Here is a 16842-nt window from a genome sequence, read left to right on the forward strand (position 1 = left end):
CAGTTTCCCACCAATGAGTTCAGTGGGTTGTAGAAAAGCATCATCCAGTCACTCAGGTGAGTCAAATTATTATTTGTATGAAAATCTTAAATACATAATCGGGTTTCTAAAATGGAACCACAATTTTAGTCATGTACCACTTACTAAGGTCAAAGATATTAAGCAATACAATGTACAGATATTTCTCCTATTTCATATGGTGGGATATTTATGAGATATTTGAAAGATATTAATTTACAAACAAACCTTTTCAAGAGACAGGAAGGTGGTAGAACTAGAGGACGTGAACTGAGGTTGCAGGGGGACTGACTGGGGAATAATATCAGGGGAAGTACTTTTTCACTGAGAGGGTGGTAGATACCTGTATTATCTCTGTGATACTTTGTACCACACTTTGTAAGCCGCACTGAACCTGCTATTGAGCGGGGAAAGAGCTGGATATAAATGCCACAAATAAATAAAAAAAATACCTGGAATGCCCTTCTGCAGGAGGTGGTGGAGATGAAAAACGATAACTGAATTCAAAATATGTGGGATAAACACAAGGAATCCTGTATAAAAAGCATGGAACCAAACAAACTATCGGTAATTATATGGCAATGCTAGTAATTGGGAAGCAAAGCCAGTGCTGGGCAGACTTCTATGGTCTGTGCCTGATCATGGCTGGGACAGATTCAGCTTCACTAACTGGAGAACAAGGCCAGTGCCGGGCAGACTTCTACGGTCTGTTCCCCGAAAATGGCAAGGACAAATGAAGATCAGTATATGTATATAGTAGCACAACATACCTTGTACTATGAGTTTATCTTGTTGGGTAAACTAGATGGTACCATATAGGTCTTTATCTGCCATTGTCTACTACGTTACTATGATAAGATGCAGAAATAGTAATGGTCACGAATAGAGTAGAATGTTTTGGAAACATAGGGCTCTGTCTGAAAATGTGCAAAATAGTTGGGAGATATAGTTCAAATGTTTACTTTTCATGGCAAGTGTGATGCTTTTAGTATAAAGTGAAAAAAAAATAGTTTAAAAAGCTGAAATCTACTACACATGAGCAGAAGTAACCATAACAGGACTTGCAAGTCCCTCACTTTCATACAGCTTTAGAAATGTGGAGTGGCCCCAGAAAGGTTGCAGTCAGCTAGACTGAGAACAAGAAAACACCATTAATACCGACCAGGTATTCTATGAGAATTAATATATGCTGAGAATGTAGATCCCAAAAAATGAATGAACATCTATGTTATCAAACATGTAATGCTATTGCGTTATACCTTCAGGCATGCTTAACAGTATAGGAGATTGAGATGTGAAAAAAATGCTAAAGTATGGAACTAATCAGTCATAAGCAGTCTCCATTTTTAAACTTAGACAAACAGTCGGTCAAATACGATAAGTGAGAATCTATTAGTTCTTTTTATTTATAAAATTATTTCATTACTAAGCGGAACTTGCTGTTCTAATTGGTTCAGAAATGTGGGGAACAAGCAACAGAATTTGCACATCAAAAACAAGAAAAAAGATCTCAGACCAGCAAACAAGAAAAAAAACAATTGGCAAAAGTATCAACACAGTGGAAAATAGTTATTTCAACCACATAGAGATCATAGATTTGAGATATTACACAGACTTCAAGCATACAGAGGTTCGATATGACTTAAGTGATCCAGAAGAATGTCACCTCTCCATGACTGGGTCACAAAAACCCAAGGGAAAGGTACAGTTTATGAGGTGAATAGTTTCTGTTTACGAAAGAAGAGCGGGACTTGGAGGTGATTGTGTCTGATGACCTTAAGGTGGCCAAACAGGTAGAAAAGGTGACGTTCACAATCAGAAGGATGCTCGGGTGCATAAGGAGAGGGATGACCAGCAGGAAAAAACAGGTGATAGTGCCTTTGTACAAGTCTCTGGTGAGGCCCCATTTACAATACTGTGTGCAATTCTGGAAACCACACTCACGGAAAGATATAAATAGGATGTACAGAGGGCGGCTACAAAATTGGTAAATAGTCTCTGTCATAAAACATATGGTGACAGGCTCATGAACCTCAACATGTATACGCTGGAAGAGAGGGGCAGGAGAGGGGGGATATGATAGACGTTAACTATCTCGGTGGCATTAATATACAGGAGGTGAGCCTTTTTCAAATGAAGGAACCTCTGGAATGAGAGGGCATAAGATAAAGTTAAGAGAAATAGGCTTAGGATGAATGTGAGGAAATACTCTTTCAAGGAAAGGGTGGTGATGCATGAAATGGTCTCCCAGTGGAGGTCATGAAGACAAAGACTGTGTCAGAGTTTAAGAAGGCATGGGATAGACACGTGGATCTCTCAGGAAAAGGAGGAGTTAGGGTTATTGAGGATGGGCAGACTGAATGGGCCATGTGGCCTTATCAAAGGAGGAGTAGTAATTACTGAGGATGGGCAGATGGTTGGGCCATACGGCCCTTATCTGCTGTCATGTTTCTATAGTTGTATTAGGCTATAATCTGTTCAGGAAATACAGGGTAGGAAGAAAAGGAGGGGACGTGGCATTATATGTTAAAGATAATATTAAAGTAAGGCTGCCAACTTGATCAGGATTGATCCAGTCTTGAGTTTACTCCGGTGCATGCTGGGACTTGTAGTCTTGCTTTTCTTAGGGAATGCAATGGGGAAATCAGAACTACAATTCCTGCATGCAACGGGGTAAACCAGGACTGCAGGAACCCTGTCCTGTGAAACTGGATCCAGTTGGCAGCCTCATATTAAAGAAACACAAAAAGCAACACTGGGCCTTCAAGAAAGAGATAAATGCTGTCTTTTATTGTGAACAAGACCCGACACGGGCCGTGTTTCGGCTTGAGGGGTCAGAGTGTATCTTCACAATCTAGATGAATAAAGACATTCAGTCTAGATAAATACCACCGACTGCTTCATATCTTGACGTAACAGGTAATGAGCAGTCTTTGGTATTTTATCTAGACTGAATGTCTTATCATCTAGCTTGTGAAGATACACTCTGACCCCTGCACGGCCCGTGTCAGGTCTTGTTCACAATAAAGGGCAGCATTTATCTCTTTCTTGATGGCCCAGTGTTGCTTTTTGTGTTTGTGGTGTATGCTTGTATGCTGTATTACCCTCTCTTTTGTGACAGCCTTATATTAAAGCCACACAATTGCATGACCTGCAGGGTAAGGAAGAGGCACTGTGGGTCACTTTGGAAAGAGAGAATGGAAAATGTATTTACATTGGGATATACAGGCTCCTTCACAGACAGAAGAGAAATGGACCGATTTATTATTACTCGTAAAAAGGCCGTTTCTCTTTAAAGGAAATGGGCGCTAGCCAGGTTATATCATTAATTTTTTTACCTGGGGTGTTCCGGGGAGGTGGAAGAAGTGGGGCTGGTGTCCGCAGCGGGGTTTCTTCGGCAAGGCTGGTTGCGGAGCTGAGGCAGTATCTCAGCTGAGGCAGGGAGGCAGGACAATGGATTCCATTGGGAGGAAAATGTTTCAGGCCTCAATGCTTTGGGTGTGGGGATCTGTGGCGTAGTACAGGAAGCCACAAATGGATCTATTAAAATCGAGCATGTGTAACGTGAGGGGAAGCAGGGCAGGCAATGTAAGGCGAACATTGCTGGAGAAACGCTTTCTCCTGCAGTGCTTTGAGAACATCTGCTTCAGGTGAGGAACTTTGTCCTGCATTGTTTTGGACTAGAGCAGGTTGAAGTAAATGAAGATCATTGACCAGAATCCCACATGCCAGCCAGTTCAAACAGTAGTTGATCTTTCACTCCCTGAGTGGAATAATGGGTAGCAATAGTCCCTCACACCCTGGTGGTGGTTGCCATGCTTCATCAACCCAGCAGGATGTATTCTATCGGGCCACTGGAGCCAGAAACAGAATAATTAATTTGGGGGGGGGGAGGGGGGGAAGAGGTATTCTTCATCTAGCAGGTCTTTAGAAACTCTGCCAGGTCTGCTTTTCTAGCTTCTAGTTCCTCCTGCTCTTTTGAATGTCCCTGGAAGCCCTGCCAGCTTCACGCTCCACCTGCTCTGACACATTTACATTACCACATTTTCTGCCTGTCCATTGTTCACAGCTGCAGTGTACAACTGGCACCATTGATTCTCGCCTTTGACAACAAGTGTCACGACAAACAGAAAACATAAATGCATTTTCTTTTTCACAAAATGTGTTTAAAGAATGCAAAAAAAAATTAGAGCTTATTTCTTATGTGAATATATTCATGTGCCAAAATATTCATTAGTAATTCTATATAGATATTAGCTTTTCTATTTAAAGCGGCCATTTCACCTAGAAGAAAAATATTTCAAAATAAAATAATTAAAGTATAAAGTGCTAACCTTTGAGTTTGTTTTTAATTATATTTGCTATGTTCAAAGTTTTGTTTTACATTTTTGTAGTAGTTTAACAAAAGAGTAGAAAATTGCATACTGTTGACACCAACTAACGTAAGGTTAAAAACTATCTACCAGTAATTATAAAATGTTGGAGGAGTTCATGAAAATGAACTGTGAATGGATCACACCTCTCTATGGTACAATTTTATATATTTATTTTGTTTTATATTTTATTTCTAATATTTTTAACTGGAAAGTCTCAGATGAAGAACCTTGACCATAATTTGTCCCTGATTCACAGAACCATATTGATGAACTTTTTCTGCTCACACAGCGTTCTTATAATAATCTCTCTATATAAAACGCACCTCCAACGTTCTAATGAAGCCTCTGTTAGCCAATATTCTAAGTGAAGGGGGTGAGATCGCATTGTGTCTGCCCCGCCCACGCGTCAAACGTGATGACGTCGAGGGTGGAGCAATGACACTCAACCAATCGCATCGCTCGGCAGCGAAGCGTCAGGGAAGGAGGCGGCGCTCTCGACGTCTAGCCTTCCCTTCGCTGTGTTCCGCCTTCTTCTACGTCAAGGATGACGTCAAAAAGAAGGCGGAACACAGCGAAGGGAAACCTAGACGTCGAGAGCGCCGCCTCCTTCCCTGACGCTTCGTTGCCGAACCGCCACGGAGTAAATTTAAAAACAACAAAAAAAAAAAAAACACCCATGTTGGGGGGAGAGAAGAGGGTGGCCACTAAGTACAACAATGGGAGCGGGGAGGGCAGGGGAGATAACGACAGCATGGATGCGACAGGGGGGGGGAGAAGAGGGCGGGCCAGGCTGGGACATGGGAGAGAGAGAGCATGGATGCGAGGGGGGGGGTCTGGAGGGAGAGAGGGGACTTGCTCGAAAAGGATGAATTGCAGGCGGCAGGGGACAGAGGAGCATGGATGGCATGGATTGGGAGGGGGAGGGCTCAGGGGAGAGAGGGGAATTGCTGGAAAGGGATGAATGGATTGGGGCAGGGGACAGAGGAGCATGGGAGGGCAGGGCTCAGGGAGAGAGGGGAATTGCTGGAAAGGGATAAATGGAGGGGACAGATGGGCATGGATGGATATGGATGGCAGGGAAGGCCTCAAGGAGAGAGGGGAATTGCTGGATAGGGATGAATGGAGGGGCCAGGTGACAAAGGAGCATGGATGGGCATGGATTGGAAGGGCAGGACTCAGGAAGAGAGGGGAATTGCTGGAAAGGGATAAATGGAGGGGACAGATGGGCATTGATGGATATGGATTGCAGGGCAGGCCTCAAGGAGAGAGGGGAATTGCTGGATAGGGATGAATGGAGGGGCCAGGTGACAAAGGAGCATGGATGGGCATGTATTGGAAGGGCAGGACTCAGGAAGAGGGGAATTGCTGGATAGGGATGAATGGAGGGCACAGATGGGCATGGATGCATATGGATTGCAGGGCAGGCCTCAGGCAGAGAGGGGAATTGCTTTGGATAGGGATGAATGGAGGGGCCAGGTGACAGAGGAGCATGGATTGGAAGGGCAGGACTCAGGAAGAGGGGAATTGCTGGATAGGGATGAATGGAGGGCACAGATGGGCATGGATGCATATGGATTGCAGGCAGGCCTCAGGCAGAGAGGGGAATTGCTGGATAGGGATGAATGGAGGGGCCAGGTGACAGAGGAGCATGGATTGGAAGGGCAGGACTCAGGGAGAGGGGAATTGCTGGATAGGGATGAATGGAGGGGGACAGATGGGCATGGATGGATATGGATTGCAGGGCAGGCCTCAGGGACAGATGGGAATTGCTGGATAGGGATGAATGGAGGGGGCAGGTGACAGAGGAACATGGATGGGCATGGATTGGGAGGGCAGGGCTCAGGGAGAGAGGGGAATTGCTGGAAAAGGATGAATGGAGGGGGCAGGGCACAGATGGGCATGGATTGGGAGGGCAGGGCTCACACTCTCTCTCTCATATACAATGTCTTTCTGACTCTCACTCTCACACACTGTATCTCACACTGTATCACATTCACTCTCTATGTGCCACACACTCACTCACACACTCGCTTGGTCTCATACACTCACTTTCACAGAGAATCTGTGTCTCACACACACTCTCTCTCTCGCCCACACACACACTCTCTCTCACACTGTCTCACATACACACTTGCACACACTCTCATTCTCACACACACACTCTGTCACAAACACACTCACACCCACACTCACTCTCTCTCTCACACACTCACACTTTCACTCTGACTCTCAAACAGTCACTCTCACATACACTCTCCCAAACATACACACTCCGAGGAAAACATTGCTAGCGCCCGTTTCATTTGTGTCAGAAACGGGCCTTTTTTACTAGTACTCAATAACTATCATAAACTTTTTCCAGTGTTTGAAATGAAGCACCTATGTGAATTTAAATAAGCACACTATCAATCCAGTATCAAAATGTATATATAATTTATGAATCTCACATATGATACTTCAAGGATAGTATACAATTAATATAATTATTAATTAGACCAGCAGTCTCATGCAACAAACAATAAATTCTCCCAATTTCACAATAGTTTTTTTCAAAGAACTTACCTGTTTGCAGAAATCTGCAGTTCAGAGCACCTCCGTTTTGTTTGTTTCTATTTCAGGAGCTGATGGATGTGCCCATTGGTTCCTGAAGAAATACCAACTGAAATAGGGTACTCACTCATGTACCCTCCCTCAGCTGTAATGTCACCCTCCTTTATGTACCGCCCCAGTCTTTATCCAGTCTCTCTCTTCCCCCTCATGTACCCCCCCAGCTTTTACTCATTCTCTCCCCCTCCCTCATGTACCCCCCAACCTTTATCCAGTCTCTCCTTCATGTACCCCCCCAGCCTTTATCCAGTCTCTCCTTCATGTACCCCCCCCCCCAGCCTTTATCCAGTCTCTCCTTCATGTACCCCCCCAGCCTTTATCCAGTCTCCCTCATGTACCCCTCTGCCTTTATCCAGTCCCTTCCTGTCTCATGTGCCCCCCACCAGCCTTTACATAGTAAATGACGGCAGATAGACCTGAACAGTCCATCCAGTCTGCCCAACAAGATAAACTCATTTTACATGGTATGTGATACTTTATATGTATACCTGAGTTTGATTTGGCCTTGCCATTTTCAGGCCACAGACTGTAGAAGTCTGCCCAGCACTGTTCTTCTACTAAAAGTTCTGAAGCTAATGTCAAAGCCCCTTAAAATTTACACTCCATCCCATCCATATCTATTCAGTTATGATCACTGCTTAGACCATAGAAGTTTGCTCAGCACTGGTTTTGCTTCCCAGTTCCGGGCGTTTCCACCCAATCTCTGCTAAGATTCTGTAGATCCATTCCTTCTAAACAGGATTCCTTTGTGTTTCCCACACTTGTTTGAATTCCATTACCGTTTTTATCTCCACCATCTCCCGCGGGAGGACATTCCACATATCTACCACCATTTCTGTGAAAAAATACTTCCTGACATTACTCCTGAGTCTGCCCCCCTTCAACCTCAATTCATGTCCTCTAGTTCTACCGCCTTCCCGTCTCTGGAAAAGGTTTGTTTGCAGATTAATACCTTTCAAATATTTGAACGTCTGTATCATGTCACCCCTGTTTCTCCTTTCCTCCAAGGTATACATGTTTAGGTCAGCAAGTCTCTCCTTGTAAGGTTTGCAGCGCAAATCCCATACAATTTTTGTAGCTTTTCTTTGCACCGCTTAGTCTTTTTACATCTTTAGCAAGATACGGTCTCCAAAACTGAATACAATACTCCAAGTGGGGCCTTTATCCAGTCTCTCTCTCCCCCCCCCCCCCCCCCAGCCTTTATCTAGTTTCTCTGTGTCTCTCTCTCCCCACCTTTATCCAGTCTCTCTCATGTTACACCCCCCCCCCCAAAAAAGATTTTACCTAGCCTTTATTCTCTCTCTCTCGCTCTCTCTCTCATAAGTACCCCTCCCCCCCCCCCCCCCCCCCCCCCCCCCCCTTTTACTAAGGTGTGCTGAAAAATGGCCTGCGGTAATGTAGACGTGTTTTGGGTGTGCACAGAATTATTTTTCAGCGCAACTACAAAAAAATGCCTTTTTTTAATTTTTGACGAAAATGGACGTGCAGCGAAATGAAAATTGCTGTGTGTCCATTTTGGGTCTGAGACTTTACTGCCAGCCATTGACATGGTGGTAAAGTCTCACTCAGTAACCGGGCAGTAATGACCTACGCGTGCCAAATTCCACTTGGTGTGAGTCTGATACACGCGGCACAAAATAAAAAATGAAATTACCGCAAGAGCCATGAGGTAACTCCATTTGGGCACTCGGGCGTACATAGATGTTTACACGGCTTAGTAAAAGGGCCCCTGTATCTGCCCTGTTTCCCCGCAGCAACTTGGCTCTCTGTAAAAGCTGCACTGTTCAGGAAGTTCGGGTTAGTCCTGCAGTTTCAAGGCTCATGAGACTTAAAACTACAGGAGCTCCCCCATAGAGAATGACACCAGGATGAGGACTCGCAGTAACTGTGGGGACAGAGCCCATGGGGATGGGGACAAACTTTGTCCCTGTGTCATTTTCTACTTTGAAGCCTGTTAATGAACTGGGCTGTTATTTATATTTGAGTGATGCAGACAACAATATTTTGATTTTTTTGGAAAAACAAGCAAACTTGCTGGCCATAGCTAGCAAAATTTACATGGGAGATCCTATACATTCAAGCTACCAGCACATCTTCTAAGAAGACATCTTCTATTGCAGGAAGCACTGTGGAAGACAGGAGAAGCTAGACTGAATCCTGAGATTGTTGACTTATTCATCTACAGATTTTTAAAAAATCATAATGCTTCATAGGGCATATTTCTCCCCTGCTAGGGCATACAGAATGGGTTGTATTTTGTATTCCTGGACATTTTAACAGGGTGGATTAGGATTCCTTGAGGTACTAGAACTCAGCTATTGTTGGGATTGGAAGGTTAAGTGCCGGCCAGCTGCACATACCAAGCTATTTAATACTGGTGCTCAGACATGGCCTGGCATTAACTATCTGGGCATAAAGCTGCTAGCTGAATATTTGCCCCACTATTTTTAATATATTTGCATAAAAAATGTGTGTTAATTTTATGTATATTTTTTTCAGCAAACAATATCACAAGCAACTGCAGCAAAATATCCCAGATCTATAATGATAACATCAGTCAACGGGAGAATTTCGGTTCCAAGTGGAAGAAGTCAAAATGTGCACAGTGTTCAGTCCATAAAAGTTGTTGACTAAATTATTATTTTAGACATTTGCTTTCTTCACTCAGAAGATTCTACCAAGAGTTTTATAAATACAAAGATTTTACCATTTGTCTATTTGTATTTTTTTAAATGCATGATGGCTTTTCAGTGAAAATCTCTCATTGTGTACTCTATCAGAAGTTAGAATTACTGAAATAAATTTGATTCAAGAATGAGAAACTCATTAGTTTCTTGTTGCACTCCAATTGTCATCAAAGTATTGTGCTTATAGAATTTTGTGAGATTTGTACTTTTTTAAGTATCTTTTGAATGTCTACAGATTATACTTTTGATAAACTACTAAAGATTTTATTTTTTGGTCGATTTTTTTTAACCTAATAAAGAGTGACTTTTTTGAGGATTTTTTATTTTTGTAAATGAGTTGTCTCTTTTGAATTTCTCACCTGAAATTGTAGTATCCTGTTAATAGTATATTCCTTGTCATACGTCATGGTATGTTCGTAACTAAGCCATTTGCATAATACCCCACACCCCGATATTGTAGGTGAGCAGCTAAGTTTTAAGTGAAAGGAAATCATTTATTTTCAGTTACCTTAATGAACAATAAAAAAAAAAAAAAGTGGAGTTATGAGTGAAAAATTGTAAGTATAACAGTTTTTAAGAATCATTGATATCTGTCCTTGTTTTCTAACAAATTGCAAATAAAATTGAAATTTCACCCTTTTTTTAATCAACTTTGCTCTAATGCTAGCATTATCAGATGGCACGAGGGCATCAGGGACAGGTTGAGATAGGTCTAGTTTTACTTCAATTGCATTTAATGGATTTAAAATTAGGACTGGCTTAGCCTGACACTCATGATGTGGGGCTATCTGGTAACCTAACTGATACTCTCTCAAAGCACAGTCAACAAAAAATATGCAGTATTTAAAGCAAGAGCTTAAAAAAATTCTAGTTTGGGAAAGTCATAAAGCCAATTTCCTATCATAATAGTCAAATGGTGTGGTAACTGTGTTAGTCTACTTTTAAAGATAACGTATACAAATAAAACAAACAGAGAGAAAAATAAGATAACTTTTTTTATTGGACTAACTTAATATATTGTTTGATTAGCTTTCGAAGGTAACCCTTAAGAAGAAGTACCTTCGAAATCTACTCAATGTATTAAGTTGGTTCAATAAAAAAAGGTATCATCTTACATAAGTATTGCCATACTGGGAAAGACCAAAGGTCCATCAAGCCAAGCATCCTGTTTCCAACAGTGGCCAATCCAGGTCACAAATACCTGGCAAGATCCCAAAAAAGTACAAAACATTCTATACTGCTTAGCCCAGAAATAGTGGATTTTCCCCAAGTCCATTTAATAATGGTCTATGGACTTTTTCTTTAGGAAGCCGTCCAAACCTTTTTTAAACTCCACTAAGCTAACCGCCTTTACCACATTCTCTGGCAATGAATTCCTGAGTTTAATTACACGTTGAGTGAAGAAAAATATTTGCCGATTCATTTTAAATTTACTACATTGTAGCTTCATCGCATGTCCCCTAGTCCTAGTATTTTTACTATGTGTTTTTACCTCCAACGCAATCTTTTTTTCAAAGTCCCTCTTAGCATTCCTTATCAGCGCTTTGCATTTCACTTGACATTCCTTATACTGTTTCTTATTATTTTTAGTTGGTTCCTTCTTCCATTTTCTGGATTTTCTTTTAGCTCTAATAGCTTCCTTCACCTCACTTTTTAACCATGCCGGCTGTCATTTGGTCTTCCATCCTCCTTTTTTAATACGCTCCTCTAAGTTTTTTTTCACCATTCTTATTTTATCATAATCTCCTTTTTTAAAGTTAGACGCTAACGTATTTGATTTCCTATGTGTACTTCAAAGCTAATATCAAATCCTATCATATTATGATCACTGTTGTCAAGCGGCCCCAGCACCATTACCTCCCGCACCAGATCATGCGCTCCACTAAGGACTAGGTCTAGAATTTTTCATTCTCTCGTCGGCTCCATAAAGCAGTCCTTGATTTCATCAAGGAATTTTACCTTCCTAGCATGCCCCGATGTTACATTTACCCAGTCAATATCAGGGTAATTGAAATCACCCATTATTATTGTGTTGTCCAGTTTGTTTGCTTCCCTAATTTCCTTTAACATTTCTGTATCCGTCTGTTCATCCTGACCAGGCAGACGGTAGTACTCTCCTGTCACTATCCTTTTCCCCTTTACACATGGAATTTCAATCCATAGTGATTCCAAGAAGTGTTTTCTTTCCTGCAGAATTTTCAATCTATTTGATTCAATGCTCTTGTTAATATACAATGCTACCCCTCCACCAATTCGATCCACCCTGTCGCTACAATATAATTTGTACCCTGGTATAACAGTGTCCCACTGGTTATCCTCCTTCCACCAGATCTCAGAGATGCCTATTATATCTAATTTTTCATTTAGTGCAATATATTCTAACTCTCCCATCTTATTTCTTAGGCTCCTGGCATTCGCATATAGACATTTCAAACTATGTTTGTTGTTCCTATTTACTACTACTACTACTTAACATTTCTAGAGCGCTACTAGGGTTACGCAGCGCTGTACAATTTAACAAAGAGAGACAGTCCCTGCTCAAAGAGCTTACAATCTAATAGACAAGTGAACGGTCGGTCCGATAGGGGCAGTCAAATTGAGGCAGTCTGGATTCACTGAACGGTAAGGGTTAGGTGCCGAACGCAGCATTGAAGAGGTGGGCTTTAAGCAAAGACTTGAAGACGGGCAGGGAGGGGGCTTAGCGTAAGGGTTCAGGAAGGTTGTTCCAAGCATAGGGTGAGGCGAGGCAGAGTGAGCGGAGCCTGGAATTGGCGGTGGTGGAGAAGGGTACTGAGAGGAGGGATTTATCCTGTGAACGGAGGTTACGGGCGGGAACGTAAGGAGAGATGAGGGTAGAAAGATAGTGAGGGGCAGCAGACTGAGTGCATTTGTAGGTAAGAAGGAGAAGCTTGAATTGAATGCGGTATCTGATCGGAAGCCAGTGAAGTGACCTGAGGAGAGGGGTGATATCGGTTCTGGCGGAATATGAGACGTGCAGCAGAGTTCTGAACAGATTGAAGGGGGGATAGATGGCTAAGTGGGAGGCCGGTGAGGAGTAAGTTGCAGTAGTCCAGGCGAGAGGTAATGAGATCATTCTCAGTACTTGACAGTATTAGTTTGCAATCTTTTGTCTCTTTTTTATTTAAGGACACCTGATCTAGTATAGTCTCTTTTGCAACCTCACTATCAGGATAACCTATCTTCCCTGTTTTTGGTGATATCTTTGAAAGATACCTTAATCGTACCTATAATTCCTTCTTTGATCCCCAATCTTGAAGTTCCCAAAGCACAAAGCAAAATAGTGGTCACTTACCAAAGAAATGTCCTCTTCTCTCAGAACTTGTTTTATTTCTATGTTACCTATCATAACAGAAAGTTATTGTATTTCTGATCATCTAAAATAGAAATGACACTTTTTATACCTAATTTCCTAGCAGTTTATTACCAATTATCTTTTATTTCCTCAAGGAATAGTTTATGGTCTTTTGACTGTTTGGAGGAATGTCTCAGCTCAGGAAGAGAAACCTTTTTAGTGCAACAGTGGGACACAGTGAGGCTGGCTTTACTACATAAGAATGTGTCCTTCCTGTGGTGTGTGGTATATGCCTGAAGAAGGTACATCAAGTCCCTTTGGAGCCTGAGACAGGATATTACCATCTTTGGACCTCAGCTGTTTACTACAAGATGGGCAAACACAAGGCTAAAAGTTAAAAATGGCAGTCATAACTCTGTGGTGGTGTCTGGCTTGTTAAATAAATATATTGGGACTCATTTTCAAAGCAGTCATACAAAGAACCATTGCACGTTATTTGTCTAAGTGCTTTGAAAATGAGCCCCCATTGTCTTGAAATTAGCAAATTTTCCTTAAGAGCATTGTGTGGACATCCCCACCCTTTTGTCATTTTTGAGTCCAGTGTGTCTGGAGGTTTCCCAAGTTGATTCTCCAGTCTCACTGTTTGGGGGGGGGGGGGGGGGAGAGTGTCATTCAGCACTCTTATATCCCTCTCCTGCCTAAAAGTTTGTCAGCTTCACTATCAAAGTTGATAACTTTGGAAATTAGGGAAGCTGTTGATACCTCTCTTCTAAGGAAATGCTTTGGTGGATATCTGAAAGTTGGATTGTGGGGTGCAAGATCACCTGAAGGGTCCAGTATCTCAGCTCTGTGATTTCACTAAACAAGTTGTTTCAAAGTTTAAGGATACTGAAGCTAGAGTTGCTAAGTTATAACCTGGTATGACATGAATTTTTTATTGCATTTCTTTTATATCACTATTCTTCTCACTTGTCTGTTTTATTCTATCTCCTGGTATATATACATTTTTACCTTATATTTATGTTTTATTCCATAAGGACCCCTGCAGAAGGCAAATTATTGCTGAAACTGTGCAGGGTTTGGTTTTCTTCATCTTGAAGTACCTTTTGTACACCACTGTTGCATTTACTGATACTTTATATTGTTCCTAGAAGAGGGTTTATGATTTTTATTTTTGGAAAATAAATTGAGCCATTTTTACATCATCCTGGTTATTTATTTCATTTATATCCCACATTATCCCAATAGGTCAGGTTCAATGTGGCTAACAAGTTATTATGATTAACAGTACAAAAAGTGATGTGGGATAGCATACATTAAGCAGTAATAAATGAGGTTTGAGTAAAAATAAATGAGGTTTGAGTAATTACAATATGTAATATGGAAAAGAATACTAGATGCAAAAAGGTAACAATTTATAGTCATCCATGTATAACAATTGGAATGGAACTGAGAAATTGGAATAATTGTACAATTGGGGGTTTAAATTAATTATGATGATCCATGAGAAATTGATTAAACAGAGAGGCTTTAAGGTATTTCCGGAATATCAAATAATTAGGTTCCCATCTGATGAATTTTGGGTGGGAGAGTAGCGCTAGGGGGGGGGGTGTTTCCAGTTCAGGATGGTACTATATTGACATGCATAGAAAACTGTCCCTTTAACAAAAAGAAAAATTATTCCACTACATGATTTCACAAATTTGATGAATTCAATCATGTACATGTGTAAAATAGTTATACAAATCATTCTGCCATGTCGTTTTGTGAATTTATAAAATGGAAATGTAGGAACACTAGAGAACTTGCTGGCAGATGCACATCAGCGATCTACTTGCTGAGGGACAAGATAAAAGTCAGGGGGACTCTTACTAAAAGGCATTAAGCCTTGACATTCCTTATGCTGTTATTATTTTCTGAAGGATTTTCTTTTAGCTCTATTAGCTTCCTTCACCTCACTTTTTAACCATGCCGGCTGTCGTTTGGTCTTCCGTCCTCCTTTTATAATATGTGGAATATATTTGGCCTGGGCTTCCAGTATGGTATTTTGAACAGCATCCACGCGTGATGTAAGTCACTCCTCTAGTTTTTTTTTTCACCGTTCTCATTTTATCATAGTCTCACTTTTGAAAGTTAAATGCTAACATATTGGATTTCCTGTGTATACTTACTCCAAAGCTAATATCAAATCTGATCATATTATGATCACTTATCAAGCGGCCCCAGCACCATTACCTCCTGCACCAGATCATGCGCTCCACTAAGGACTAGGTCTAGAATTTTTCCTTCTCTGGTCGGCTCCTGTACCAGCTGCTCCATAAAGCAGTCCTTGATTTCATCAAGGAAATTTACCTCCCTAGCATGCCCTGATGTTACATTTATCCAGTCAATATCAGGGTAATTGAACTCACCCATTATTATTGTGTTGCCCAGTTTAGCGTCTCTAATTTCCTTTAAAATTTCTACAGCCGTCTGTTCATCCTGGCCAGGCAGATGGTAGTACACTTCTATCACTATCCTTTTCCTCTTTACACATAGAATTCCAAGATGTGTTTTGTTTCCTGCAAAATTTTCAGTCTGATTCAACACCCTCCTTAACATACAGTGCTACCCCCCTCCTCCAATTTGATCCACCCTATCACTACAATATAATTTGTACCCCGGTATGATAGTGTCCCACTGGTTATCCTTTCACCAGGTCTCAGAGAAGCCTATTATATCTAATTTTTTCATTTAGTGCAGTGTATTCTAACGCTCCCATCTTATTTCTTAGGCTTCTGGCATTTGCATATAGACATTTCAAACTATGTTTGTTGTTCCTATTTACATCATCATGCTTAGTACTTGACAGTATTAATTTGCAATCTTTTATCTGATTTTTTATTTAAAGACACCTGATCTACTATGGTCTCTTTTGCAACCTCAGTATCTGGATACCCTATCTTCCCTGTTTTGGTGATATCTTTGAAAGATACCTTATTCCAAACCATGCGCTTTTGAGTGACTGTCGGCCTTCCCTCAGTCTCTAGTTCCTATCTCCCCCCCCCCCCCTAAAAAATAGAGCAATGTAAGGCAAAATGATTACATACTAATGCTACTATGTTGTTACAAAAATTCTTATTTGTATCCTTTGAATGTTTAGCTACTGTTCAGAGATATCAGTGTAACAGATCCTGGACAACAGCTTATGCAATTTGAACATATAGATTAGAGCTGTAGAATGGGGTTAAAGCAACAATGTACAGTGTGGGAATGCAAGGAAAAACTCTGCTCCCTACTACAGTAGCCTTTACTATCTCCTATTTGCTGCCTTCAAAACTCGGTTAACTAAGCATTCATATCAAGCTTACTCAATGTTCATCATTCATTGAGGCACCGTCACAGGTAATGATGTGTCAAAGAATGGCACTCAAATGTAATCTTTTTTTTCTGCCTTCTGATATAAATAATGACTGCATTTGATTCTGTGGTTCTTAAGTAAAGCTAAAGAAAAGCAATTTGTGACTTTAAAGAGGTACAAATGATTTGCAAAAAATATATTTTAAAGCATTCTATTATATTACAACTTGTTCTTTGTTTTCAGTCTTAGTATTACTTATTAAAAGATATCCTTCGTAGGTTGGAAACATCATTTTACACTGTCAATGTAGAAAAAACATAGCCCCACTTACCACTAGGAATATTTTTTTTTAAATTATATACCTTTTAAATTTCAGCAGAAAAGGAAGCCACTTCTGCAGATGACATTGAGTTCTACATATCTCTATGATTTTCAGTGGGAATCTTTTCTGTGTACTACTTAAAGCATCTTAGAAGTGTCTTATTAGCAGCTAGTGCTTAG

The 16842-nt window shown here is 41.0% G+C and overlaps 1 long non-coding RNA gene across 1 annotated transcript; it reads left to right on the plus strand.

The window, feature by feature from the left end:
• Window positions 1–9: 9 nt before the first annotated feature.
• On the plus strand, window positions 10–10395 carry LOC115463068. The gene is made up of 2 exons (XR_003940990.1): window positions 10–56; window positions 9501–10395. It is a non-coding gene; the product is annotated as an uncharacterized LOC115463068 (long non-coding RNA).
• The last annotated feature ends 6447 nt before the right edge of the window (window positions 10396–16842 follow it).

The sequence above is a fragment of the Microcaecilia unicolor genome, chromosome 2 (assembly GCF_901765095.1).
Source record: "Microcaecilia unicolor chromosome 2, aMicUni1.1, whole genome shotgun sequence".
Classification (NCBI taxonomy): Eukaryota; Metazoa; Chordata; class Amphibia; order Gymnophiona; family Siphonopidae; genus Microcaecilia; species Microcaecilia unicolor.